The following is a 27,180-nucleotide window of genomic DNA, read 5'->3' as shown; positions in this document are numbered from 1 at the left end:
GAGATCTAACCAAGTCAGTAAACTGCGCCAGCACCCTTTCAAATGTCCGAAAGCACATTCTACCACCATTCTGCACTTGCTCAGCCTATAGTTGAACTGCTCCTTACTACTGTCCAGGGTGCCTGTGTATGGCTTCATGAGCCATGGCATTAAGGGGTAGGCTGGGTCCCAGAGGATAACTATAGGCATTTCAACATCCCCAACAGTAATTTTCTGGTCTGGAAAGTAAGTCCCTTCCTGCAGCTGTTCAAACAGACCAGAATTCCTGAAGATGCGAGCATCATGCACCTTTCCTGGCCATCCCATGTTGATGTCGGTGAAACTTCCCTTGTGATCCACCAGTGCTTGCAGCACCATTGAAAAGTACCCCTTGCGGTTTATGTACTGGCCGCCACAGTGTGCCGGGGCCAAGATGGGGATATGCGTTCCATCTATCGCCCCACGGCAGTTAGGGAACCCCAGCGCATTAAAGCCATCCACAATGGTCTGCACATTTCCCAAAGTCACTACCCTTGATAGCAGCTGGTCAATTATTGCATTAGCTACTTGCAGCACAGCAGCCCCTACAGTAGATTTGCCCACTCCAAACTGATTCCCAACTGACTGGTAGCTGTCGGGCATTGCAAGCTTCCACAGTGCTATGGCCATTCGCTTCTCAACGGTGAGGGCTGCTCTCATTTTGGTGTCTTTGCGCTTCAGGGCAGGGGACAGCAAGTCACAAAGTTCCATGAAAGTGGCCCTATGCATACAAAAGTATCACAGCCACTGGGAATCATCCCAGACCTGCAACACTGTGCGATCCCACCAGTCTGTGCTTGTTTCTTGGGCCCAGAATCAGCGTTCCACGGCATGAACCTGGCCTAATCTCACCACGATCTCCCAAACGCCACATGCTTTGCATCTAGGAACATCTGTGTCCATGTCCTCATCAGTATAATAATCGCACTGTCGTCGCTTCCTCGCCCTTTTTTGCAGGTAGTGAACATACTGCTGGATAATGCAAGAGGTATTTACAATGGTCAAAACTGCAGCAGAGATCTGAGCAGGCTCCATGTTTGCCGTGCAATGGCACCTGCACGGGTTATCCTTGAAAAAGGGTACAAAATGAGCTGTTCAGTTCAAGATGGCAGATAAAAGGCGGTAAATGGTTGTCTTCTGTAGCTTCCATGGGAGCCCAGGACAGCTTCTGCCGCTTTCTCCAGATTGTCTGTGTGGCTCTGTTCACAATGGCCAAAAAACAGCAGGGAATTCTTGCTTTCTGTAGCTTCGACGAGAGCCCAGGACCAACAACATGGAAAAAGCAGTGAGAGCAGAGTTTGCGGCGGAAGCGTGAGCAGAGTTTGCAGCGGAAGCCACTTCCCGCAACTCCCGTTGGCTGGGAATGGCGAACCCTTGCCACTGGGAGCTGCGGGCGGCCGTGCAAATGTAAACAAAGGTTCTGGCGGCCCACCAGCGGCTTGCTCTGATGGGCCGCTCGTGGCCCGCAGGCCGCAGGTTGCCCACCACTGAACTAGAAGAACCAAGGGAAAAAAAAAGTAGATTGTCAGAGATAAATTTGTAAAATGGATCATATTTAAATAGTTCTTTTGCAAAAGTTAGCAAATATGTTGCACATAAAATATTCATGGAAAATTCAGTTGTGAGCTCCCTGAGGCAGGAATTCGTATCTTATTACTTTATTACTTGTTTGTATAGCACCTAGCACAGTGAAATCTTGATTGAAGCTCCTAGGGCATTACTTTAATACAAATAATTAATAATTAATAAATAATAATAATAACTGACTTCTAAACAATCATTGTGCCAAATCTGGAAACTAAATTCAATCATTAAAATATGAAACACACTCTTAAGTGTAAATAGTTTTTGAGACTCACTTTTCCATAACAACATTAAAGGAAACTAGACAGGTAGCAACACCACAGTTAAGGATAGGTTGAGATTTGCTTAAAGCAGTACTAATAACCATCTCCTTCATATTTAAATGAAAGGTCTTCTTTTTGTTCAATTCCTATGAGCCCATTTCTGTCTTCAAAAGTACACACAAATCATATTAATGCCAGTAGAAGCTGAATCCATGTTTCAAGGGAAGAATTGGCCCCAATTTTCCTAAATACAAGCACAGTGGGATCAAAAATACCCGTGTAAAGCTGAACCACCAAAACTGAAATCACATCCTAGCTATTTTGAGCAATGTACAAAAAAAACCTGTTCTTATAATTTTCCATGTTCTTTTTTTCCCCTGATACTTCTTAAGACCCACTTTGTGTCTTATTTATTTGGAATATTTTCCTTCCCATTGTCTCAGGTTTTTCTCTTCATTCTAAACTCAGGATTTTGTGATGATTTGTTGTGTCTTGTAGGAACAAATCAGGATTATACTGTAAGCTTTGAAATGGGTTTTAGTGATTTCATTTCGTTGCATAGGGTTTGTTCTGTTTTGGGAGATTTGCTATGACATGTCATCAGCTGGGAGAATGGTGGATCTTTTTTAATACTTAATGTTCAGTGGCTTGTAAGATTTCTTTCTGTGCACTCAACTGGTTTTATGAACTGAAATCTTTTCATCTTTCATAACTGTGCTGTATCAGATCTTTTCTACCACGTGAAATACTCCTGCACCAAATGACTTCTGGGGGCCATTTTAAAAAATATTTTCCCTAATACCAATCTAGTGGCTTATTTTTAATTTATTATTAATGAATTTATGAACAAGTGAAGAGGACAACCTTAGCTATCTCTCAGCGCAGTTATGGAGAGTCACTATACATTACCTAGGGCCAGACTAGAGCTGGTTCTTGTGCAGGTGGGTAAGGGGGAGGGTACAAAGAGCCTTGGCCCCTTGTATTCTGCACAGAGGCTGGCTACAACTGCACTCCCTGCATTGCCCTGAGGATCAAACCACTCTAAATGATGGAGAGCTGGACAAGGGGAAAAGTAAGGCCATGGCCCCACCTTCCCTTAACTGCCAAACTTTGTCCTGTAGTGATAACTGGCTGCAGGGAGGAATACACGCTATATGCTTGTTAATACGGTAAGAAGGCACAGTCCACTGGTTAGGATACTAACCTTGGACTCAAGAGTTAGGCTCAATTCCCCACTTCACCTTCCTGTGTTGCCATGGGAAAGTCACTTATTCTCTCTGTGTCTCATTCCCCATCTATAAAATGGAATGCCAGGATGCTCACAGGTATGTTGTGAGGATTAATACATTAAAAATTGGGAAGTGCTCAAATACTACAGTAATAGGGACCATACAAGTACCTTGGGAAAACAGTGTGTTCTTCTGCTGGCCTGTGCTCTGTCTCAAATGCAAACCTGTGACTTAATAGCCTAATCTGTCTCCTAGCCTTTAAATCTACTGCTTCTCCCTTTCCTACGTGTGGCTGCATCATTTCCATCTTTCCCTGTTTCCATTCTGGATATTTAATAAGAAAAAAGTGAATGTAAAATTGAAGCCTAGGAGAAGAAATTGAGTGTATCATGTTCAGACAACTATCTGCTAATAAAAAGGGAGGGGGGCGAGATTTCTGCTACTGTAGCAGCACCAAACACACAACAGCTCATAAAATAGTTCTTGGATGTGTTCTTTTAATTTTAATTAGATTGTTCTGGGATGATCTAGAAAGTATTTTATGTCAAAGAGAGAAGTTAATCAATGGAAAAGCGGATTTTCATTTCTGATAATTTGTCACTAACTGTGATGCTCATAAAAACATTGTGGGGTATATTTTTAGGAATTTGAAAACATGTTGTAATTTGCTCTTCCCTCTTTTGTTTATGAAGATTTTTTTTTCTAATTGCAACCACTTAGCAGATGTACTCTTCTTAAGTTGTCAACAGCAAATGGCAACTAAAGTAAAAAATATTTGGAAAATAAAACCAAGTAGAAAAATTGTTGTGCACATACTCAAATGATCTGAAAGATGTTTATTTACTAATCCTCATTATTATTTATAACTACAGAATCTGTAAACTCTGCCTAAGTTCTGGGTAAATATTTCAGTGATGCAGACCTCAAAAAGAAAACACAAAGGCAATCAAAGCACTGAGGCTCATCTAAAAAGAGCTAGATCAAAATGAAAGAAAACAATAAAGCACAACCCCAATTATCCAAAGGTCTAGAGGGACTCTAGAAAACTTCAGATAATTGGAAGAGCCAATGAACAGGCTTTTAAGTCCCCTGGTCCTGAGCACAGAGTTCAGACTTACTGGTAGGCTTCTAGTGTCTGCTAGATTTCTAAGACACAGCACAAGGAGCTGCACTTCGGGACTGCAGTGTACGTCTTGATATTAGTCAAACACAGATATACAGACTTGAGCATATAAATCACTTGAGTATATGCCATTAACTCTTTCTAGAGACACACTAAAACCCAATCTCAGGCCTTGGCAGGTAAATTAAGGAGGAAATGATTTTTAACTCCTTTGAGTTTGATACAGGCCTGCTGTCACAGAGGTAGTGGCTTGCTGCTCCCACAGAAGGAATTCACTCCAGGGACAGCATGCTATGTTTGGAAGGGGCTGAATTAGTGTATCTCCTGGCTGCTCCATCCAGAACCACACACTTTGGGAGTTATGCTGGACAGTTTAGTGCCTCTGTGGGGTGAGAGTTGGGAGTGCCTTCCATTGCTGAAATCTTGAGGCTAGGCAGTCTTTCTGTTATGGGCCTCCTAGTCAACAAGAAAATTGAGTTTTTACCAACAGTTTTTATTTAATGTTGTTCAGGTCTTTACATATATCACAGCCTTCAGTCTTGCTCCCAAAGTACTCGGTGGAAATATTGGCATTTAAAAAACAGCACAAACATGATCATATTCTGAAAATGATTTGGGGAGTCTTAAACGGCTTACTGCCTTCTAATCTTTAAAAAACCAAGAATGTTTCAGCTTTAAAAGCAGTATATATATGCACATGCCATTTGTTTTTAAAATAGCCAGAACTATATTTACTTTGTGTACATATTAAATTAGTGCTTTTTTACTCCAGATAGATTTATAAATTGATGAACTGAGAATGGGGACCCTGATAATCTGAATAAAAAGCACCAGATGAGGAGGAGGAAACATAGGGAGATGAGAACAGCAGCTGTAAGGCATAGTTCCGTTCTTCTTCACTGCCCGGTTAGGCTCTTCTGCCCTGATTCTGGCAAGGACAGAGCTCCAATAGTTAAAAGTGTATTCTCAGAGGAGAGATGCTGGAAAGCCACATCTTTCCCTCCAGCCACTGTGTCGTAGGAGGCAGTTATGCTCCAAGCAGCAGTAAGATCCATAGATTCCCCACCTCAGTTTGTACTGCGAAGCCCCAGAGGGAGGCATCCAAAATCTGCTTAAATTATGGAGCAGCTCTTGGGATACAATGGCTTTTGCATTTGGGAACACAGTAACCACCTGTGTAGGTTTGGAAAACCATACACTCTGCCCCGTCTCAGCACAAGTCTACCTTTAACTTTATACTCTTCCTAGTGAGAGGAAAGCAAAAAGCTGAACCATCTTATCACACAAACATTTTTGTATTCAAAAGGTGAGCTACAGAAATTAACATTTTAGAGCAGGTGAATTTTTTTCTCTTCTTTCAGAAGGCATTCCAAGAGCCTGCAAGTTATGTTTGATCCTACAGTACATTTTGAGGTCAAGAAGAATAAGGAAAGGCTCACATTTATCCAATTACAGCCAAAGGCAGCATTAAAAAAATTGCCAGTCAAGCAGAATGACAGCTCCCTTATTATACCCAAAATATCACAAAACAATTACCTTGTATAACCACTGCACAACTTTACTCCACCCCACTCATGAATGCCACGACATTGCCTGGCATTTAGCTGGAAGGAACTTCTCTCTTTCTTCACAGGGTTGTGGGAATCCTCTCCTTTTATTGTAACAGAGTGATATATACAGAACTTTAAAATGGCATTTAAAAAAAACAACTTCCAGATACGTGAAGGTGAAAAGACCTCACTTCTATCACAGCTTGTCAACTATACGGATAGAGCACAGCATCACAACTGGGCTTTATTCAGTGGGCTACTGATGAATGAGTATTTTTTACAGGATCATAATTCAAACCCCACTCTGGTGTATTTAAAAAAAAAAATTTAAAACAAGAGGTAAGGATTCATTTCTTATTTAAATGTAATTCCTCTCAGTGCAGCAGATGGTAACTTATATATCCCTTGATATCTCCAGATCAAAATTCAAGTATTTTTGTTCATTTTTACTCATGGCTGCTATCTCTATCTAGGTATAAATATAGACCTAATCATTTTTGTACCAGAAAGTCACCTCTTCCTATTTTTTTCCATAAAAAAAGCAACAGCTCTCAAAGGGCTCAATCCAACTCTCACTGAAGTCAATGAAAAGGTTCCCTATCCCCCACCCCCTCAATCTCAGTAAACTGCAATAGGCATGCTTCCTAGTGTGTAACTGCAGATTTTGCTAGCTTCACACTTCACTTTCTTTCCTCTGAGATACAGAAACTTTCATATGTTTACACTGATGTTTCTAGCCTAGAAAGGAAGCTTGCCTTACAGTAGGCTTCCAGTAATAGTGATGTGCTTCCAAAATGAATGGGAATATCGGATCTAAAATGAACCATGTCTAACAGTTTACTTAAAGAAACCATGCTTGCTGAATTTTCTTTCCACTCCAGTGCAGACCACCTTTGCCTTTCATCATTTCACTATCACCACCTAGCCATACATATAGTGTGTAATCCTATCTTGATAAGATTTACCTCAACACAGTGGGTCTTAGTACCAGTCCTCTCACATAACTCAACAGAATACACATAGCAGTATTTACCCTTCATTTATTCATCTCACTGTTCTTTTGTGCCAGGTACAGCATGTTTTTGTTGTGGAATTGTAACATAGCAATCATAATAAAAAGAAACACCATTATTTATTGTCCTTATTTATTCTATAGTTAGGTAGTAGTTCTAAATCCCATTCATTCCCATTATGACAAACTGTGATGTCATAAACACAGGTTTATGATTTTACTGCAGGATCAATCAGAAAAAGAAACTGAGTTGTAAGGGAGGAAGTTCTTATCTGAACAGAAGATACTTGAAATAAAAGAGAAAAGAGTACAAATAGCCAGCCAGGTAAAATTACTAATTTTTACAAACAATCTCATTTTTCTACTTTTTCTCAATGTAAAATTTCCTTTTTAATACAATGTAAAATTTATACTTTGAAAGGTACTTAAACATAGCATACTTAAACTACTCAACAGAACATGAAATAGTGGAACAAAGCACTTGTTATTTGTACCTATTAAAAGTACAATTTAAAAATCATAGTGCTAGATTTCAATAGTCTATCCCCCACACATCCCTACCATAGGTGGGATGGATGTTGGGAGAATACAGAAAAAATATTCCCCAAATATACAAGCTATTAAACAATGTTTACAAATCTTTTGTGCTAACTTACCACGATTATGGTAGACAGTGTGTTTACAAGCAGGGATATTCATGGAAACAACAAATTTTAAATGAATAATGCAGAATATTCATGGGAATCCATAACCATGAGTGCTAGAAACCTGATTCAAAGAGGCATCCAATCAGGGAATACCAACATATCACATGACTTATGTGTCAAATCAAAACTAATCATCACAGCTCAAATTACAGATACCAAATGCTTGACAAATTGACCATCAGCAATCTGTAGAGAAAGAATTATCCACAGAAATAATTCAGATCATCATAAATTATTTACTCAACTCCACTTGCAAATCACATTATTCCAATCTAACTACCTGAAACTCACGTTAAAATTGTCTTGGAAAAATGATAAAATTACAGAGCAAGCGAAAATAAAGATATGGGGTCAAACTCACTGCTAGTATAGGTCCACTTAAAAGTTAAATGTTACCCAAAGTATTACAGCATTTGGCTCATGGAATCATAATTTGTATAATAATAATCAGTAAAAAGAATGAGACGTAGAAACCTGAAAATTCAGCTTCTTAGATATCAGGCAATCATAATTCATTTGGCAAAAAAGAAAAGTACTATTCCATATTTTCATTAATGACTTGCATAATGGAGTGCAGAGTATGCTTATAAAATTGGTGGAAGAGAAGCAACCCCTGAGTAGAAAATGGAGCTCAGTTGACAAGGTGGAGGCTAGGCTAGTATAAAACCAGGAAGATGGTAACAGAAATTGCAGCAGTCAAGAAGTCAAGAGCCACCTCTGTGTATTAGAGAGGGAAGGAGGGAACCCAGGGAAAGAATAGGAACCTGGGATCCTGGCCCTGAGAGAGAAGGGCATACTCTGAAGAGAGACGGGTGGAGAAGAAAGCCAGTGGAGCTGAGAAGGAAGCAGCCGAGGGAAAGAACAGCAAGGTTGGGGACTGAACAGACCTTGTCTGCATGTTGTAGGGTCTCTGTACTTGAAAATGGAGTAGCGGGCAGTCTCGGGTTCCCCTATCAGCCACTGACAGAGCACTATTGCCTGGATAGTGGATCCAGAGAGACTCTATACCCTGCAAGGGGAAACCACATCAAGACCTGGCTAGAGGACTGAGTCACAAAGAGGAAGCTGCAGCTCCTAGAGCAAGAAATGGGCCATACAATGAGAGAGAGGACAATGGGTAGAGAGACAGCAAAGGGAGGGGTCAGCAAGGGGAGGTGTTGCTGGAAGAGAGCTAATCCTCAAAACAGCCAGAAGGAGGTGCCACTGGCAGTGAGTGAGTACCCTGTGACAGGGGGTTATAGTGCACCACAAATGGAATATAAGTCAACAATGTGATGCAGCTGCAAAAAAAGGCAATATCATTATGGGGTATTCTAAAAGGGGGGTTATAAGCCAATTATAAAAGGACTGTTATATAAGACAGGGGTTCCCAAACTTTTTTCCCTGAAGTCCACCTGTGCAGCTGCAATAGACACCGTGGCCCACTTTTAACACTTTTTGAGGAAAATTATTAATGTTGATTATTACATACATGTAAACTATAGCACTATAAATGAACAATGTACGTGTTTCCTTTTCATTTTAATGTAAACAATTGTAATGATAGAAATCCCTAGCAATATGCACTCAAAGAATACGTCAATATCTTTCAATATTTTTTAAACCAAACAAGCTTTAGTAAAACTACACTTTAAAAAAATGTTGAAAGCAAAATGTGGTGTTCAAACAGAGAGCATAATTCTGTATAAAACTGAACAATAAGCAACACAACAATGTTAACAAAATTGTTAAAAATGCATTGTGTTATTTGGTTTTAAAACAAAATAGTTATCCAACTTTGAACCCTACCTTGTATTTTCAAGTTTTTTTAAGGTAAAATCTGAATTTCTATGCTAAGTAAAGACCCAACCCTATTCTCTACTAATTAGAAAAAAATAAAATATTGCAAATAAAAATATAAATTAACTTACAGACCAGGAGTTGTCTTAATGGGATGGATGTGCCTGCTTCTCCTTGCAGTTTTTCCAGCTCAACCTGATCTCATCTTCAATTTTCTGCTTTTGGCCAGTTCAGGATGCAGGCAGGGGGTAGCAAGGAGCTGTGTGCAGGTGGGGCAGGAGGTAGTGAGGGGTGCAGGGAGGTGTCCAAGGGAGTGGTGCTACTGTGGGGCCCATCCAAGCACTAGGTCCCTAGTTGGCACTATGAGGGCAACTACACTCTTCTTGGCTGAGTGCGTGCTGGGCTGGGCCCAGCCATGCCATCCCACACAGTCAATGTGACCACTGGCCAGGACCGGCTCCAGGCACCAGCTTAGCAAGCAGGTGCTTGGGGCGGCCACTCCAGAGAGGGGCGGCACGTCCAGCTATTCGGCAGCCATTTGGCGGAGGGTCCCTCACTCCCGCTTGGAGCGAAGGACCTCCCGCTGAATTGCCGCAGATCGTGATCTTTTTTTTTTTTGGCTGCTTGGGGTGGCAAAACCCCTGAAGCTGGCCCTGCCATTGGCACCCAGTGGTTTGCAGGCACTACGACTATACCTACCTGAGCCTCTAAGGGCATGGTGTCCATTATCAGCCCACATGGGGAAACTGACCTAGATGCACAAAATGCCTGGCGACACCACTCCCACCAGCCCATGATGGTAGACCACTTGGAACTATGCTGAGGCCCACCTGTGGGTCACTGCCACTGTTTGGGAACCTCAATATAAAACATGAGAGGCAACTGTCCTGCTTTACTTGGCACTGGTGAGGCCTCAGCTGGAGTCCTGTGACCAGTTCTGGGCACCACATTTTAGGAAAGATGTGGACAAATCGAATAGAATCCAGAAGAGAGCAACAACACTGACAAAAAGCTTCGAAAACCTGACCTATGAGGAAAGGTTTACAAAAATGGGCACTTGTAGTCTTGAGCAAAGAAGACTAAGTGAGGAATTGATAACAGTCTTCGAATATGTTAAGGGCTGTTATAAAGAGCTTGGTGATCAATTGTTCTCCATATCCAGTGAAGGTAGATGTTGTGTATTTGGTTGTCATGGTAATAGAATCTTGTTGTTGCTAGGGCAACTGAATTAGACTATTAGGGGTTTGTGTTGGCTGGTTTTTGGTTAGTTCAGTGTGTGGCTGGTTTTTGGTTAGTTCAGTGTGTGGCAATAAATGGCTGCTTTCAAGATTTACAGGTCTCTGTGTCTCAAGTGATTTCTTCCAAAAACTGTTGCCCCCAAGGATATAACAGTAGGAAATATCCAGGGGCAGGTGTGTATATATAAACAAGCAAGAAGCAAACTAGAGATAACGAGGTTAGATCAATCAGGGAGGATGAGGCCCTGTTCCAGCAGCTGAGGTGTGAAAACCAAGGGAGGAGAAACTGGTTCTGTAATTGGCAAGCCATTCACAGTCTTTGTTTAGTCCTAAACTGATGGTGTTAAATTTGCAGATGAACTGGAGCTCAGCAGTTTCTCTTTGAAGTCTGGTCCTGAAGTTTTTTTGCTGCAGGATGGCCACCTTAAGATCTGCTATTGTGTGGCCAGGGAGGTTGAAGTGTTCTCCTACAGGTTTTTGTATATTGCCATTCCTAATATCTGATTTGTGTCCATTTATCCTTTTCCTTAGAGACTGTCCAGTTTGGCCGATGTACATAGCAGAGGGGCATTGCTGGCATATGATGGCATATATTACATTGGTGGACGTGCAGGTGAATGAACCGGTGATGGTGTGACTGATCTGGTTAGGTCCTGTGATGGTGTTGCTGGTGTAGATATGTGGGCAGAGTTGGCATCGAGGTTTGTTGCATGGATTGGTTCCTGAGCTAGAGTTACTATGGTGTGGTGTGCAGTTGTTGGTGAGAATATGCTTCAGGTTGGCAGGTTGTCTGTGGGCGAGGACTGGCCTGCCACCCAAGGCCTGTGAAAGTGTGGGATCATTGTCCAGGATGAGTTGTAGATCCCTGATGATGCGTTGGAGGGGTTTGAGCTGGGGACTGTACGTGATGGCCAGTGGAGTCCTGTTGGTTTCTTTCTTGGGTTTGTCTTGCAGTAGGAGGCTTCTGGGTACACATCTGGCTCTGTTGATCTGTTTCCTTATTTCCTCGTGTGGGTACTGTAGTCTTGAGAATGCTTGGTGGAGATTTTCTAGGTGTTGGTCTCTGTCTGCGGGGTTAGAGCAGATACGGTTGTACCTCAGTGCTTGGCTGTAGACAAGATCCATTGTACAACCGTACAATGGATCTTGTCTACAGCTTAGGACTAAACAAAGACTGTGAATGGCTTGCCAATTACAGAACCAGTTTCTCCTCCCTTGGTTTTCACACCTCAGCTGCTGGAACAGGGCCTCATCCTCCCTGATTGATCTAACCTCATTATCTCTAGCTTGGTTCTTGCTTGCTTATATATACACACCTGCCCCTGGATATTTCCACTGCTTGCATCCGAAGAAGTGGGTATTCACCCACGAAAGTTCATGCTGCAAAACGTCTGTTAGTCTATAAGGTGCCACAGGATTCTTTGCTGCTTCTACAGAACCAGACTAACACGGCTACCCTTCTGATACTTAACAGTAGGAAAAGAAGTAGTGGGCCTAATCTGCAGCAATGGTGATTTAGATTAGATATTAGGGAAAGCTTTCTAACTATAAGGGTAATTAAACTCTGGAATAGCTTCCAAGGGAGACTGTGGAATCCTCATCACTGGAGGTTTTTAAAAAAACAAGTTAGACAAACATCTATCAGGGATGGTCTAGGTTTACTTGGTCCTGTCACCCTGTGAGGGACAGGGCTAAATGACTTCTTAAGGGACCTTCCAGCCCTACCTGTCTATGATTCTGTGTAGTGAATTTAACCATATGCATATATCAGTAAGTAAAATTTAATTTTAAATTTAATATTAAATGTTGTCCTTTTAACAATCAGCAATGTACCTGATTTTTGGATGTGATACAGTTGCAAAATTAAAGGCTATATATGAAAATGTGGTTGTTACATTTCCATGTATTAAACTGTATGGATTTCAATTTATCAACATCGGAAGGATGAAGTGCTGAGTTGATCCCCGCTGGGATTAAACTTCAAACTGGAGCTGACACATTTTAATCATCCAGACAACTAAGGCATTCCCTCTGAGTATCCTCTTTTCAGCTTCGAACTACTAAGCACATGCTCTGCTATTATGAAAGATGGAAAAGCAACAAACTACCTCTTAGACGTAGTGTTGACCACTGCTGTATACTGTGACAGGGTCAGGCCAGATGGCTACAAGAGAGTAGTCAAAGATAAATACATTAGTTCCAGATTAAGCAGGTCCCTTTTCCCTGGGTAAGATAAGGGACTATTCCCTGGGTAAGATAAGGGACTATTCCAGAACACTCAGGAACTTTCTAGAACTAATTAAGGCAGGCAGGCTAATTAGGACACCTGTAGCCAATTGGGAAGTTACTAGAATTAATTAAGGCTAATCAAGGCACCTGGTTTAAAAAGGCTCTCACTCCAGTTAGTGAGGTGTGTGTAAGGAGCTGGGAGTGAGAGGACGTGCTGCTGGAGGACTGAGGAGTACAAGTGTTAACAGAGTAGGAGGAAGGTCCAGTGGTGAGGACAAAGAAGGTTTGGGAGGAGGCCATGGGGAAGTAGCCCAGGGAGTTGTAGCTGTTGCGCAGCTATTCCAGAAGGCACTCTAGACAGCTGCAATCCACAGGGCCCTAGGCTGGAACCCAAAGTAGAGGGCAGGCCCAGGTTCCCCCCAAACCTCCCAACTCCTGATCCAACACAGCAGGTTCCACCAGGGGGGAAGGTCTCTGGGCTGTTCCCCGATCCACATGGTGGATCACATGGTGGGGACTGTTCTTACTCTTCTTTCCCCATACTAGCCAGTGATGAGGTTATCTGAGCGAACAGCAGATTTGAGCCACGAAAGTGGCCAAACCGAGGGCTACTGTGAATCTCTGAGGTAAGCAAAATCCGCCAATAAGCATAGGACCCACCAAGGGAGAGGAGGAACTTTATCACAACACATTCATAGGACAGTTTAATGTAGATGCTGAAGATTAAGAAGAATGTTATCTGGGTCTCTACAATAGAAGAGCTTCCATGGTGTTTTTCTGACCTATAGACATTCATTTCCAGCAAAACATAAAATTGAAATGGTGTCCAAAAGAACAATGTCTTCATCCAGCCAAGAAGAGCAGCAATCCACAATGATGACATTGATTTAATGAATGCCCCACTCCCCCCAAAAAACTGTTTATGATATATCTTTGAAATAAACAGGTAAAGAATTCAAACTTGTGCAATTAAAATGGACTCCCCACACACAGAAGGTGCATGTTTTTTAAATATTATTTGCACACAGGGGTTTTGATCAATATGGCTGTGTGAATTTTAAGATGTTCTGATGAAATAAATGTAAATCAAAAATTGTGAGATCCCATGATATATGAACAGACTTTTTCATTTTTCCCTTTCCTCTCTTTTTTTTAATAGTTCACAAACTGCAGAAATGAACCAGGACCCCCATTTCAGCAAAATATTTAAGCATCTGTGTGTGTCCATCATTAGTCCATACAACAATTAAAAGTATATGCTTAAATTGCATTGACGTAAATGGGACTTATGCACATGCCTAAAGTTAAAACATGTGATTAAGTTCTTTGGTGAACACGACTGGACTGCTGAATTGGGGCCTAAAGTTTACTACCTAAATCTCTCAGTGGCTTGATTTTCAAGTGAATTCAATGAGAGTTGTGAGAGCTCTGCACATCTACAAAATAAGCCTGTGTTCTGCTTTACAATAGACTAGTGTAAACCCCTGAAGCCAACATTGTTATAATATACCAACTCTTAGGAACACAAGTTGAAAAACGTTAGCCTAATATAATAAAATATAATGTGGCCAATGTGTTTACTCCAAATTGATTTTAGAATGTCATGATATAATATTGTAACAATACTTTTGATATACTCTTGATATAATTCTTTAATGATCAGTGTATATAGCACATCCACCAATAGGTGGTGGTGTATCATTATCTTATTGTTAAATTGTCTTGTGTTGATATTCTGCTATCTTGATTCAGGGGAAATAGGAGGAGGTTAAATCCTGTCTGCCTTTGTGCTGCAGTTGTTAATTGCAGTGTCCCAATAAATCCTTTGATTTCTATAAGAGAGTTATTATAAATCAGGGGTTGGCAACCTCTGTCCTGCGGCTCGCCAGGGTAAGCACCCTGGCGGGCCAGGCCAGTTTGTTTACTTGACGCATCAGCAGGTTCGGCCGACCGTGGTTCCCACTGGCTATCCCAGGCTAATGGGGGCTGTGGGAAGTGGTGCGGGCCGAGGGATGTACTGGCCACAGCTTCCCGCCACCCCCATTGGCCTGGGACGGCAAACCGCGGCCAGTGGGAGCCGCTATTGGCTGAACCTGAAGACGCAGCAGGTAAACAAACTGGCCTGGCCCGCCAGGGTGCTTACCCTGGTGAGCCGCATGCCAGAGGTTCCTGACCCCTGTTATAAATTCTGCCTTCAGAGCCTCAGCAGAAGCTTTGTCCCAGTTATGTATACAGAGTATGAACATGACAGTGTGGTATAATGACTTTATTGGCATGTGTTCAGGATGGCTGCATCATCCACAATAGACTTTTGCAATATATTCTAGTTGACTCACTCTATCATACATTCTGTGTCAGTCACTGTCATAAACAGTTAGTTAAGGGTTAAGGTTTTTGTCTACCTGTAAAGGGTTAACAAGCAGTACCTGTGGACACCTGACCAGAGGACCAATGAGGGACAAGATATTTTCAAATCCCTGTGGAGGGAAGTTTTTTTTTCCCCTGTTCTTTGTTTTCTTAGAGAGTCTCTCTTGGGAATTAAGAGAGTCCAGACATCTTAATCAAGTCCTCCCAGGTTTTTGCAATAAATTCTTCTATTCAAGCTAGTGAGTATTAGCAAGGAACTAGTATTCTTATACTTTTATTTCTGTATTTGCAATTCTGTGTTTTGCTATAGAATTTTCTTTAAGTCTGTACTGTTATTGCTTTTACTGAGAAAGAAAGGAGGGGGAATTCTCTCCAGAGATTGATAAGTTTAGACCCTGTATATTGTTCCATCTTGGTTACAGAGACAGTGACTTTCTTTTATCCTTTAATAAATCTTTTCTGTAAAGGACTTGGTTGATTTTTCCTTGGGTGGATTCTCAGGGAAAGGGGAGGAGGGAAGCATCCCTCTGTAGTTGGATTCCGGTATCTCTCCTAGGAAAAGGGAGGGGGAAGGAAGCAGGGGGAATGGTTTATTTCTCCTAGGTATAAGAACTCCATGGATTTGGGGCTCTTGGGATCCCCAAGGATTTTGGGGAAGGACTGTGTCCCAATCCACGTACCTGATTGGGTGGTGGCAGCTTTACCAGATCTAAACTAGGATTTTTAGTTTAGAGGGAAACCAGTGCAGGTCCCCATATTGGAACCCAACAGCTCCAAGTGGGGGTGAGACCTATGACATGGTTGGCAGCGGTGATGAACCTGAGAGCCATACAGAGGCAAGGCATTTCTACCAAAAGGCAGTTTTGAAGCAGTTTTCAGGGTTAGAAGCAGTTTCAGCTAGGTTGGCTGAAGGGAATACAGTTTTTCTAACCAAGCTTTTGTTACAAGGAATTCCCTGCTGAGAGGGTACTTAGCAATTGCGAGAGAGAGTTGCAAGACAGGTTTTCCACCTTCTTGGGAGCAAGGAGGGGGAGATTGTTTTGGAGCTGGTTTTCTCTTTTCGTTTTCTTTCTGGTTGCTTCAAAAAGCACCTTGGAGGGAAAGGAGGGGTAAGGTTTTCTGACAAGACTTTGTTTCAGGAGACCCCATACTGAGAGCTACTTAGCAAGGGCGAGAGACACTGGTTAAACCGGTTTGTCTTGCTCTTGGGAGGAGGAGGAGAGAACTTTTTTTTTTCTTTCTCGGTCAAAAGCACAGTCATCCCCACAGAACACAATTTGCAAAACAAAAGATTTGATTTCTCTTTGTTTAGTCAATGATAGACAGGGATAGGAACTGAAGCAAGCAACACAGAAGTTCACTGACTGCAGAGGGGTGTGGCCAGCACTACCAAACCACCCAGAAATATTACTGACTGCAGAGGGGTGTGGCCAGCACCAGAAGACACACAATCATGAGTGGCAGTGAAACAGTTGACAAACTGGAACTTGCTAGGTTGCAAATAGAACTAATTAATGCAGAAATGGCCAGGGAAGAAGCTATCCAAAAGGGGGAGGAACTAAAAGAAAAAGCCAAACAGGCTGACCACAAGAGAGACATGGAAGCCAAAGAGGCTGAGCACATGAGACAAATGCAGTTAAAAGACAGAGAAATGGAGAGCCAGAGGGAGGCCCACCGGCAGGCTCTGGAATTAGAAAAGGCTAAGCAGCATGATCCTACCAATCCAACCCCTCTTCTAACTACTGATCAACCTGCTCGGAAAAAATTTCCCGCCTACAGGACAGGTGATGACGTTGAGGCCTTCTTAGAAAGCTTTGAAAAGGTCTCAGGTGGAGTAGAAGCTGTTAACAAAGTTGAACAGCCCTATAACCACGAGGCTGTGTGTGGCCAGCTTGTTGGGTTCCAATATGGGGACCTGCACTGGTTTCCCTCTAAACTAAAAATCCTAGTTTAGATCTGGTAAAGCTGCCACCACCCAATCAGGTACGTGGATTGGGACACAGTCCTTCCCCAAAATCCTTGGGGATCCCAAGAGCCCCAAATCCATGGAGTTCTTATACCTAGGAGAAATAAACCATTCCCCCCTGCTTCCTTCCCCCTCCCTTTTCCTAGGAGAGATACCGGAATCCAACTACAGAGGGATGCTTCCCTCCTCCCCTTTCCCTGAGAATCCACCCAAGGAAAAATCAACCAAGTCCTTTACAGAAAAGATTTATTAAAGAATAAAAGAAAGTCACTGTCTCTGTAACCAAGATGGAACAATATACAGGGTCTAAACTTATCAATCTCTGGAGAGAATTCCCCCTCCTTTCTTTCTCAGTAAAAGCAATAACAGTACAGACTTAAAGAAAATTCTATAGCAAAACACAGAATTGCAAATACAGAAATAAAAGTATAAGAATACTAGTTCCTTGCTAATACTCACTAGCTTGAATAGAAGAATTTATTGCAGAAACCTGGGAGGACTTGATTAAGATGTCTGGACTCTCTTAATTCCCAAGAGAGACTCTCTAAGAAAACAAAGAACAGGGGGAAAAAAAACTTCCCTCCACAGGGATTTGAAAATATCTTGTCCCTCATTGGTCCTCTGGTCAGGTGTCCACAGGTACTGCTTGTTAACCCTTTACAGGTAGACAAAAACCTTAACCCTTAACTAACTGTTTATGACAGTCACTATTTAACAAAGATTATTTTATATGTGTTTTCAAAAATTGTATTTAGAATTTTCTGTATATCATTCATTACCTGTAAATCAAGGCTTCATGAGTCCAAATGTACAGGATTCAAGGGAAAGAAAACTAGAACTGATAAACTGAAAATATTTGCTAAAATCATCTATTATTTTAAAGTCAGATGTCTCAGGACCTTTCATGACTAAAAGCTATGTTCTCCATGGGAAAATCCCTCTCTTTCCAATGGTCTAAATCTTCCATTTCTTGTTGAGAGGTTGTCCAGCAGCAGTATGGTAAACACAATCAACTGAAAGGCACCTGGATATAGGGAAAAGGGGAATATTCAAAGGCACAAAGGGGAGCTGGGAAGCTAACTCACCTCTGTGCCTTTGTAAATGTCCCCCTAAGTAACTAGCCAGCTATGCCTCAAATCTCTGAGCACTTTTCCCCCAGAGTGACAGATGTTGGGCTTCCCTTGGATCCATGGAATCAACCTTTGATCTCATTCGGGCCCCAGATTTGTAGATTCACTTATAATCCTGTTCCCACTATTTAGCATTTTTGCGCCACTTTTTCATTCCAAAGCTATTTAGAAAAATTTCAAATTATAGTAATATTCCTGAGACACAGACAGGCAAGTATCATCACCACCATTTTAGAGATGAGGAAATGAAATATTGTGGTTAAGTGACTTGCCCAGGAATACAGAAACACCCAGTGTCAGAGCTGGGGTTAGCCATCAGGAGTTCTTGTCTTCCATTCCCATCTTCTGACCACTTGACTTTGCCACTCTTTATTATGAATTTCTTTTATTTTTCATCACTATGATATTTCACCTATGTGTGTGTGTGTGTATTGCCATCCATCAATGTGTTACAAAGTATATTGTTGCTTATATTTACTGTTTAATCCTTTCAACGTAAGTGAAATTTTAATGGCTCTTGAAATTGAGGAACTAATATCACTGGCTTGGGAAAGGCATTATATAAAGCTCCACATACAGCAATGTCAATGCCTCAGATTGCCTAGAGAGCTGTGGATAGATACAATGTACAAATCCAAAAGAATAAATAAATCCTCATCTGCAATGCCAGTGCTACAGCACTGTAGTATTTCAGACTTGGGTCACTCTTTAACATGAACTGTCAGTCATACCAAACTGATGAGTATTTTGTAATGTGAAAAATAGGGACACGATAACATCACCAAATTTAATTTTACGTGTGATCTGAGATAGCATTTAAACTCAAGGACTCCAGAGGTGAAAGGCTATTGCAATTGTACACTTCAATAACTGCCACCATTCAGATTCATGCAAATGTATCATACATGCAAACATTCATAAGTAGATGTTACAGATGTGATAAATTATGGACTTTTATAACCTTGTATTTTACATTACAATGTCATGTCCAATAACAATATACTGTATTCTATTGCTATAAGACATGACATTGCAATATAAACTACAAGGCTGCAAAATACATTCTGCATTCATACATACGTTTGCCCTATTTTAAAAATCAATTAATGTTGATTCTTATACAGCACTGTCCATATCCATTACTTTTTGTCGTCTTTTTGTTTAGTGGTAAGTGTGTGTGTGTGTGCGCGTGTGTGTTTCTGTGTAGGTATATAGAATATACCCCATTATATATGTTTGTGGGGGCAGGGTTATGGAGAACAGAGTGTGTTTACTTTTTGGGAGTTGCGACTGCTGTCATAATTCAGTGGGAAAAAGTTTAAAATGACAGATTCCTATCCACTGGTAAATTGAAATGGACTTTTAGACAATTGGCTCAGTAAAATTCTCAGCTGGTTCCCTAAAAAGCCTAGGTTTAAAAACAAATCAAATCTTCTGACTCTGGATTGTGGATGTGTTTTTGAAAATATCTCACACACTTCTGATTTTGTTCTCTCTGTCTATAAACACAATAGACCAGTTACTGCTGCACTCATATTTCCCAACAGAATACTCAGTTGTCACTCTTCTCTGAAGCTTTTGATTACTGTAGGGTGACTTTTTGTTTCTCTCTCACTAAGGTTGGTATCCCCAACTAAAATAGATAGTTTCTGACTTTTTTCTTTAAAGGAGGTTAGTTTGTTGCTCTGTGTCTGTTAGGAACTGTGAAATGCAAAAGAAAGTTAGTATTAAACAAAGTTTCCTAATAAACAGGTAAATTTCTCCAATCTAATCCAATTAGATTTTGTGTTCTGCACTTGACACTCATGTCCAACTATCATCAGTGTCAGTGGGAGTCCTATATAATAACTGAATGTGAAACGGAGATCTGCCCTGCAGATTGGAGAAGAGAATTCTTCCCGCTAAATGGTGACACACTAGTCTATCATGAAGAAAAAGCATAGCAGAGAGAGTTTCTAGTGGGTTACAGGTCCGCCGGGGGGGGGGAGGGCAAGAGGGACAATTTGCCCCAGGCCCCGGGCCCCACAGGGGCCCCCATGAGAGTTTTTTGGGGCCCCTGGAGCGGGGTCCTTCACTCGCTCCGGGGGGGCCAGAAAACTCTTGCGGGGCTGGGCCCAGGAGCTTCTTCCACTCCCGGTCTTCACCGGCGGGGGGTCCTTCCGCTCCGGGGCAGAAGGACACCCCGCCGGCGAATTACCGCCGAAGCGGGACCGCCGCCGAAGTTCAGCTTGGTCTTCGGTGGTAATTCGGTGGCGGGGGGCCCTTCCGTTCCGGGACCCGCCGCCAAAGTGCCCTGAAGACCCGCGATGGGGGCCCCCCCGCCGCCAAATTACCGCCAAAGACCGGGCTGCACTTTGGCGGCAGGTCCCGCTTCGGTGGTAATTCGGCAGCGGGGGGAAGCCCCCGCCGCGGGTCTTCGGGGCACTTCGGCGGCGGGTCCCGGAACGGAAGGGCCCCCCGCCGCCGAAGACCCCAGGCCCCTGGAATCCTCTGGGCGGCCCTGGTGGGTTATTGCCTAACACTGCTTTAGGCCCAATCAATAACAATAATACATTTCAGTTTAAATGTCCCCAAGCCAAAAATGTATGGCAGATTAACATGTGGTTATTTTCTGTGAAGTTACTTTCCAAAAATATCATACCTGGATACCTTGTTCATCGTCTCAACACTTTTCTGGTTTATTTTTTTTTTTCAGTTTACAATATACTCAAGCTGTTTTCTTTCCGGCTTGTACATCACCGTAATAAAGATTTTGAAGGCCAAATTCTGCCTTGTATAATTCAATAAGCTAAATTCTGCTTTCTTTGTGTAAATCTGGAGTTACCCCATTGACTACAACATTGAGTTCTTTCATGAGACTTCACGACTAATGGCAGAATTTAACACTCCAGTTTGAATTTAGCACCCAGAATAACCTCCATATGGAAGGAGAAGCTGCAAGAATTAAATCAGTGGGAGTAGAATTCTTCCATCAGAGAGTGGAGTTTGCTCCACCCTCATTCCTCCCCTCAATAACTTATTGTTTACAAAAGAGGTTAAGGATTACAACATAAAATCCCATTTTATCAAGAGGTCTGCTGGTGGCAAAGTGCATATATATGGCTCAGCCCATGGCTCCATTCAACTCTGGGGAATGCCTCCTGCATGAGACATGCTGCTTGAAGTTTCCCTTACAGGAGTCCCAAATCACAAGGTGACAGCCTAAGTTATTTCAGACTCTGTCTGAACCAATGGAATTAGTTCAAGAAGAATCCCTACCCCAACCTTCCAAAAAACCAACAAAGCCCATTCTCTGGAACAACCTACAAAAGGGGTTTTGTAGCTAAAACACAGAGGGTAAGAATAAAGAACAGGCAGAAGACCCTCTTCCACTGAGTGAGATACCTTTCTGTACAGGTAGATCTCCAAATACTATACCAATTTTGTTGGTGATACAGGAGGAAGAGAATTCAGGTTACTCTCTCTCCGCTATGTTGCTCTGCAGGGACATCATCAACAAAATGCAGTAAGAACATATTTTAATCAATAAATTTAGCAGATATTACTCTGAATGTACCCAGGGACTAGATCTGTTGCTGAAGATAAGGAAATGGCATTTTGCATGGTCATTTTTCAGGGCAGAACTACATGTGAATCGAAAATTGCTAAAACACAAAAGGTACAATATTAAAATCTACCATATCCATAAAAATCTGAGGAATTGGCTCTTTTCATTCTTCCTGTGTATCCAATAATTATATTCAATGATATATTAAGAATATACAGAAATACACATTGAAATAATAATTAGAAAAAAGGCATCGTACAGGATAGCCACTTCTAAAATTGCCACTGCATACTTGATCCAAGCCACACTTAGATATTTTATTCCTTTTGCACCATTATTGACACTCCTAATTAGGACTCCAAGGTGCTATGATAATACAAATAACAAGAAAAAGACTATTTATCTAAAACATTTCAATTAGCATTAAAAGGAGAGTGTACTTATTACATTCCATAGGACTTAACCACGAAGAACAGGAGAGTTGATTTTGGACCTGAAGGCCATATTCTGTTCTCATTTACCAGATTGCAAATCCCAGGTTACTCCATTACAGTCAATGGAGTAACTTTCATTTCAGTGGAGCTTTATGCTAGTGTTAATGAGAAACACTTACATCAATGGAGTGTCTCCAAATTATGCTGATGTCAATGAGATCAGAATCTGACCAACAAGGCTAAAGTTATCCCAACTGCTCATTATGGAAAGTCCTACATTGTGTAATATTTATTAAATCAATAAGGCTCTAGAGAAAGCTACTAAGTTGTAGTGACAGTTAGCCTCTGCTCAATCAGGATCTGCTGTCATAATGGCCTTCCTCCCTATGTAGTTATTTGTAAGTTTCACAGAAACCAGGGTGACTACATTCAGGGAGGCATCACACCATGAAGTCAGAAATGAATTAGAAGTTGATCTAGGCCTTTGTTACCTACTTGTGAACCACTGTGGAGTCTGGATACAGATTCTGCAACCAAATTGTTAAGGCCATAACTGAACATGCCAAAATGGTGTATGTGACTACCTCATGTTTTCTCCTCAACTTCCTGTCAGAAGAATCTTTCAGCGAAATGATCTCCTCCATCTGTAAAGCCAACTTCTGCATTGAAGTGACTACAGTATCTATAAATATTAACAGTAACCTCCAGTTTTGTAACATCTCTTAGGGGCATCACCTTTGTTCAGGGTGAGCATCTAGTTGCTCCCAGATTTCCTTGATTCTCCTCAGTATTCCCAGGGAAGAAGAATGCCCAGTCACCTCCTAACTAGATACCTCAAACTCAGAGTTGAAGAAGTTCACTTGAGAGAGATTTAGCTAGGAGGAAAGTTAGGACTAATTTGTAATACAGCTCTCCCTGACTAAAATCTCCTCTACGCCTCTGCTTTGGCCTTCTCACATTGGACAGGCAGCCAGTCTGGTGTTGGCCTGGTCAGAGTGTGGGGGATGTCTCCCCTCCTCTCTTTCAGGCAAGAGTGAAGGTCCCATGGAGCAAGAACACAGTAAAGTCCAGCCACAAAAGGGACCAGACCCACATTGTAGTCACTGAAATAGCTCAAGTGCCTTCCAACCCCGCTACTGCTACCACTGCTGCAGGAGCTCCTCCTCTGTCACTGAAGTAGGAAACAACTGTGTCTGAGAAAGAGAAAGATCTGCTGGTTAATTTAAACAACCACCAGTGGGAAAAGCTAGGCATTGAAATGCTAGCAATGATACACCAAGGACCGGTCAACAGTGGTAGCCCCCTTTCAGAAACAAAAAGGTAAAGTGAATGTAACAAATAGACAATAAGTTCAATGTAACTATCTTATCTATCAATGCAACAATTATTTCTAGGGGAGGGTCATATTACTCAGCTAAAATACAAAAACATCAGCAGAGAGTGACTGAAACTGCAGTACATTAAGGTGAAATCTTTTTTAGAGGGTAGAAAAATCAATATATTGGCAGGAGGGCCTAATTCTCCTTTACACAAAGGGCCATTTACACAACTATGGCAGTGTAAGGGACTTTTAAATTGAGTGTTCATTTACACACACTTTAGCAATCCTTGACATTGCCAAGGTGGTACAAGGAGGCCCTCATGAAAATAAAAATCTGATACAGGCGTTTCTAAGATTACAGGATAAGTTGAAATTTTTTTAGTATTAAAAATTGAATTCCAATAGCCAATATTGACTTCAACCATTTCTGAATATTTTTAGCCAATAGGCCAATAGTTTTCACTATATATCTTACTTCCAGTTAACATACTGTGTATTATGTATTATTATTATTTACACAAAAATTTTGGAGCGCAAAAAAATATTGTGTGTGCCAGCCATCCTTTGCAACCCTTCCCCCATGTTTTCATGGAGGACGAAAGGAAGTTACAAAATATGTTTTTTATGTAAAAGTAACTTTTCCTCTTCTCTCTGCATAAAATATTGCTGAAATACGTGAAAGAGTTTTAAAAAATAAAATCATATTGAAGACTTCTCAAATTAAAAGAGATTTTCAATTATTTTCAGAGTGCTTTAACGCTAAATAATGTTGTAAGCTGTTAGTAACCAGATACAAATGTGCATTAAATGGTTTTCAGGTAAATTCAGTGGAAACCATTAAGGATTATATTGTCATTTTGAATATTCCTTGCAACAGATTGTTAAAAGGCAATTTAAATGTTTTCATATTTTGACCTCTAGTGCACACTGAACATGATAAATTGGATTCCAGTGACAGACAAAAAATGGTGCAGAAAATAAACTGCTACTAGACGTGACACACTTGGCAACTCATTACTCTGTATGCTACTTTTAAATGTAAAAAATATTCAAGCACCTTAGGGCTTAGCTAGTAAAGACATGTTGCAGTCATTGTAAATAAATTGTCCATAGAATTAAACATAAATATAAATTTTGACAAAAATGTTAAAGGCAGCTAGGGTGAGCAGACAGCAAGTGTGAAAAATCGGGACAGAGGGTGCGGGGGGGTAATAGGTGCCTATATAAGAAAAAGACCCAACAATCGGGATTGTCCCTATAAAATTGGGACATGTGGTCACCCTAAAGGCAGCATATACAATACTTTCTCCTAGTTTGGGTGTGTGTGGGGGGGGAGGGGAGGGAGACAGTAACCCAAGCCTGGTCTACACTAGGCGTTTAAATCGGTTTTAGGAGCGTAAAACTGATTTAACGCCACAACCGTCCACACTAGGAGGCACCTTATATCGATTTTAATGGCTCTTTAAACCGGTTTCTGTACTCCTCCCTAACGAGAGGAGTAGCGCTAGTATCGGTATTACCATATCGGATTAGGGTTAGTGTGGCCGCTGATCGACGGTATTGGCCTCCGGGTGGTATCCCACAGTGCACCACTGACCGCTCTGGACAGTAATCTGAACTCGGATGCAGTGGCCAGGTAGACAGGAAAAGCCCCGCGAACTTTTGAATATTTCCTGTTTGCCCAGCATGGAGTTCCGATCAGCACGTCTGGCGATGCAGTTAAAAATCAAAATAAAGAAAGAGCTCCCGCATGGACCATGCGGACGTGATCGCTGTAAGGGCAGGCAAATCTGTTCTATCAGCGCTCCGTTACAGAAGACGAAATTCAAAATCATTTTTTTTAAATCTCCAGACAGACGCCATAGCAGGGGCTCAGCGCACTGCTGCGTGACAAGCGGAACGGAAAGCCAAAGAATCAAATGGACGCTCATGGACTGGAGGACTCAAGCTATCCCACAGTTCCTGCAGTCTCCGAAAAGCATTTTCATTCTTGGCTGAGCTCCAAATGCTTCTAGGGTCAAACACTGTGTCCGCGGTGGGTCAGGGCATAGCTCGGCAATTTACGCACCCCCCCCACCCACCCCCAGAAGTGAAAGGGAAAACAATCCTCTCTTGACTCTTTTACATGTCACCCTATCTTTACTGAATGCTGCAGATAGACGCGATGCTGCAGCCGTCAACACTAACATCCTCACTCCCCCCCCCGCCATGGGTGGCTGATGGTGCAATACGACTGATACCCATCCTCGTCATCAGTCTATTGGCACATGGGGCAGTGCAAAAGGGCTGGTAACCATGCTGACTAGCATCAGTGAGGTCAATCAAGGGCGCCTGGCCCTAATTTTTCCTTGTAGATGGTGCAGTATGGCTGGTAACCATCCTCATAATAGCAACAGGGGGCTGAGCTCCATCAGCCCCCACCCTTCATGTGTAAAGAAAAGATTCAATTGCCCCTGGACTAGCAGAGGGATGCTGGGCTCCTCTTCTCCACACTCCTTACTGTCCTATCTGGACTATCATAGCAGCTGGAAGCTGCCTTCCACTCATTTCTCACTAACAAGTCACTGTGTCTTATTCCTGCATTCTTTATTAATTCATCACACAAGTGGGGGTGCAATGCTATGGTAGCCCAGGAAGGCTGGGGGAAGAATGGAATCAACAGGTGGGGTTGTTGCAGGAGCACCCCCTGTGAATAGCATACAGCTCATAATTTCTGTGGGATCTGACACAGAGCAGCTGTGCTCTCTGGCTCTATGATACAGTGGTTCTCTAGTACACTTACCCATATTCTAGGCAGGACTGATTCTATTTTTAGATACCAAAAAGGAGGGATTGACTCAGGGAGTCATTCCAAATATTGGCTTTTGCGCCCCTGGCTGATTGGCCAGGGGCACTTATGACAGCAGCAAATGGCACAGTGCAAAAGGACTGGTAACCATGACCATCTTATTACCAATTTATGGTATGGTAGATGGTGCAGTATGGCTAGTAACCATCTCTGCTATCATGCAAAAGCAAAAGCATGCTTCTGTGTAGCGCTGCTGAATCGCCTCTGTGAGTGGCATCTATTACACATACGGTGACAATCACAAAAGGCAAAACAGGCTCAATGATTGCCATGCTATGGCATCTGCCAGGGCAATCCAGGGAAAAAAGCCGCGAAATGCTCGTCTGCCATTGCTTTCCCAGAGGAAGGAGTGACTGACGACATTTACCCAGAACCACCCGCGACAATGATTTTTGCCCCATCAGGCACTGGGATCTCAACCCGGAAGTTCCAAGGGGCGAGGGAGGCTGCGGGAACTATGGGATAGCTACGGAATAGCTACCCACAGTGCAATGCTCCAGAAATCGACACTAGCCTCGAACCGTGGACGCACACCACCGATTTAATGTGTTTAGTGTGGCCGCGTGCACTCGATTTTATAAAATCTGTTTTACAAAACCGGTTTATGCAAATTCGGAATAGTCCGGTAGTGTAGACGTACCCTTAGAAGAGAAGATATTGACAAAAAGAAGTTTGTGCTTGATGTCTGAGTCATGGAAATGTAAGGCCAGACATGACTCTTAGATGTATATGCATGTCTCCCTCAACCTGTTTGGAAAGGATGGTGGATTAGCCATATGCATATATTGTACCGTCTTCCTTGAACCTCACACAGGTTTCTCCATGGATTCAGAAT

The 27,180-nt window shown here is 42.0% G+C and overlaps 1 protein-coding gene and 1 long non-coding RNA gene across 16 annotated transcripts in view; one reads left to right on the top strand and one right to left on the bottom strand.

Moving 5' to 3' along the window:
* Positions 1-27,180, bottom strand: part of CDH18 (cadherin 18) — a 644,661-nt gene that overhangs the window by 470,014 nt on the left and 147,467 nt on the right. Inside the window, exon 1 of one of the 15 annotated variants that reach the window (XM_045007551.1) lies at positions 9,397-9,684. The exons of the other annotated variants lie outside the window; for them this stretch is intronic. The gene's annotated coding sequence lies outside the window, so the exon portion shown is untranslated. Of the gene's footprint in view, positions 1-9,396; positions 9,685-27,180 lie in introns of those variants that run through there. 15 annotated transcript variants of the gene reach the window in all.
* Positions 7,025-27,180, top strand: part of LOC123364979 — a 62,500-nt gene continuing 42,344 nt past the window's right edge. The window contains exon 1 of the long non-coding RNA XR_006577384.1: positions 7,025-7,104. This is a non-coding gene — a long non-coding RNA (uncharacterized LOC123364979). The remainder of the gene's footprint in view (positions 7,105-27,180) is intronic.

Source organism: Mauremys mutica, chromosome 2, assembly GCF_020497125.1.
Source record: "Mauremys mutica isolate MM-2020 ecotype Southern chromosome 2, ASM2049712v1, whole genome shotgun sequence".
NCBI lineage: Eukaryota > Metazoa > Chordata > Testudines > Geoemydidae > Mauremys > Mauremys mutica.
The sequence above is the reverse complement of the archived record's forward strand: the minus strand, read 5'-3'. Positions and strand labels throughout refer to the sequence as shown.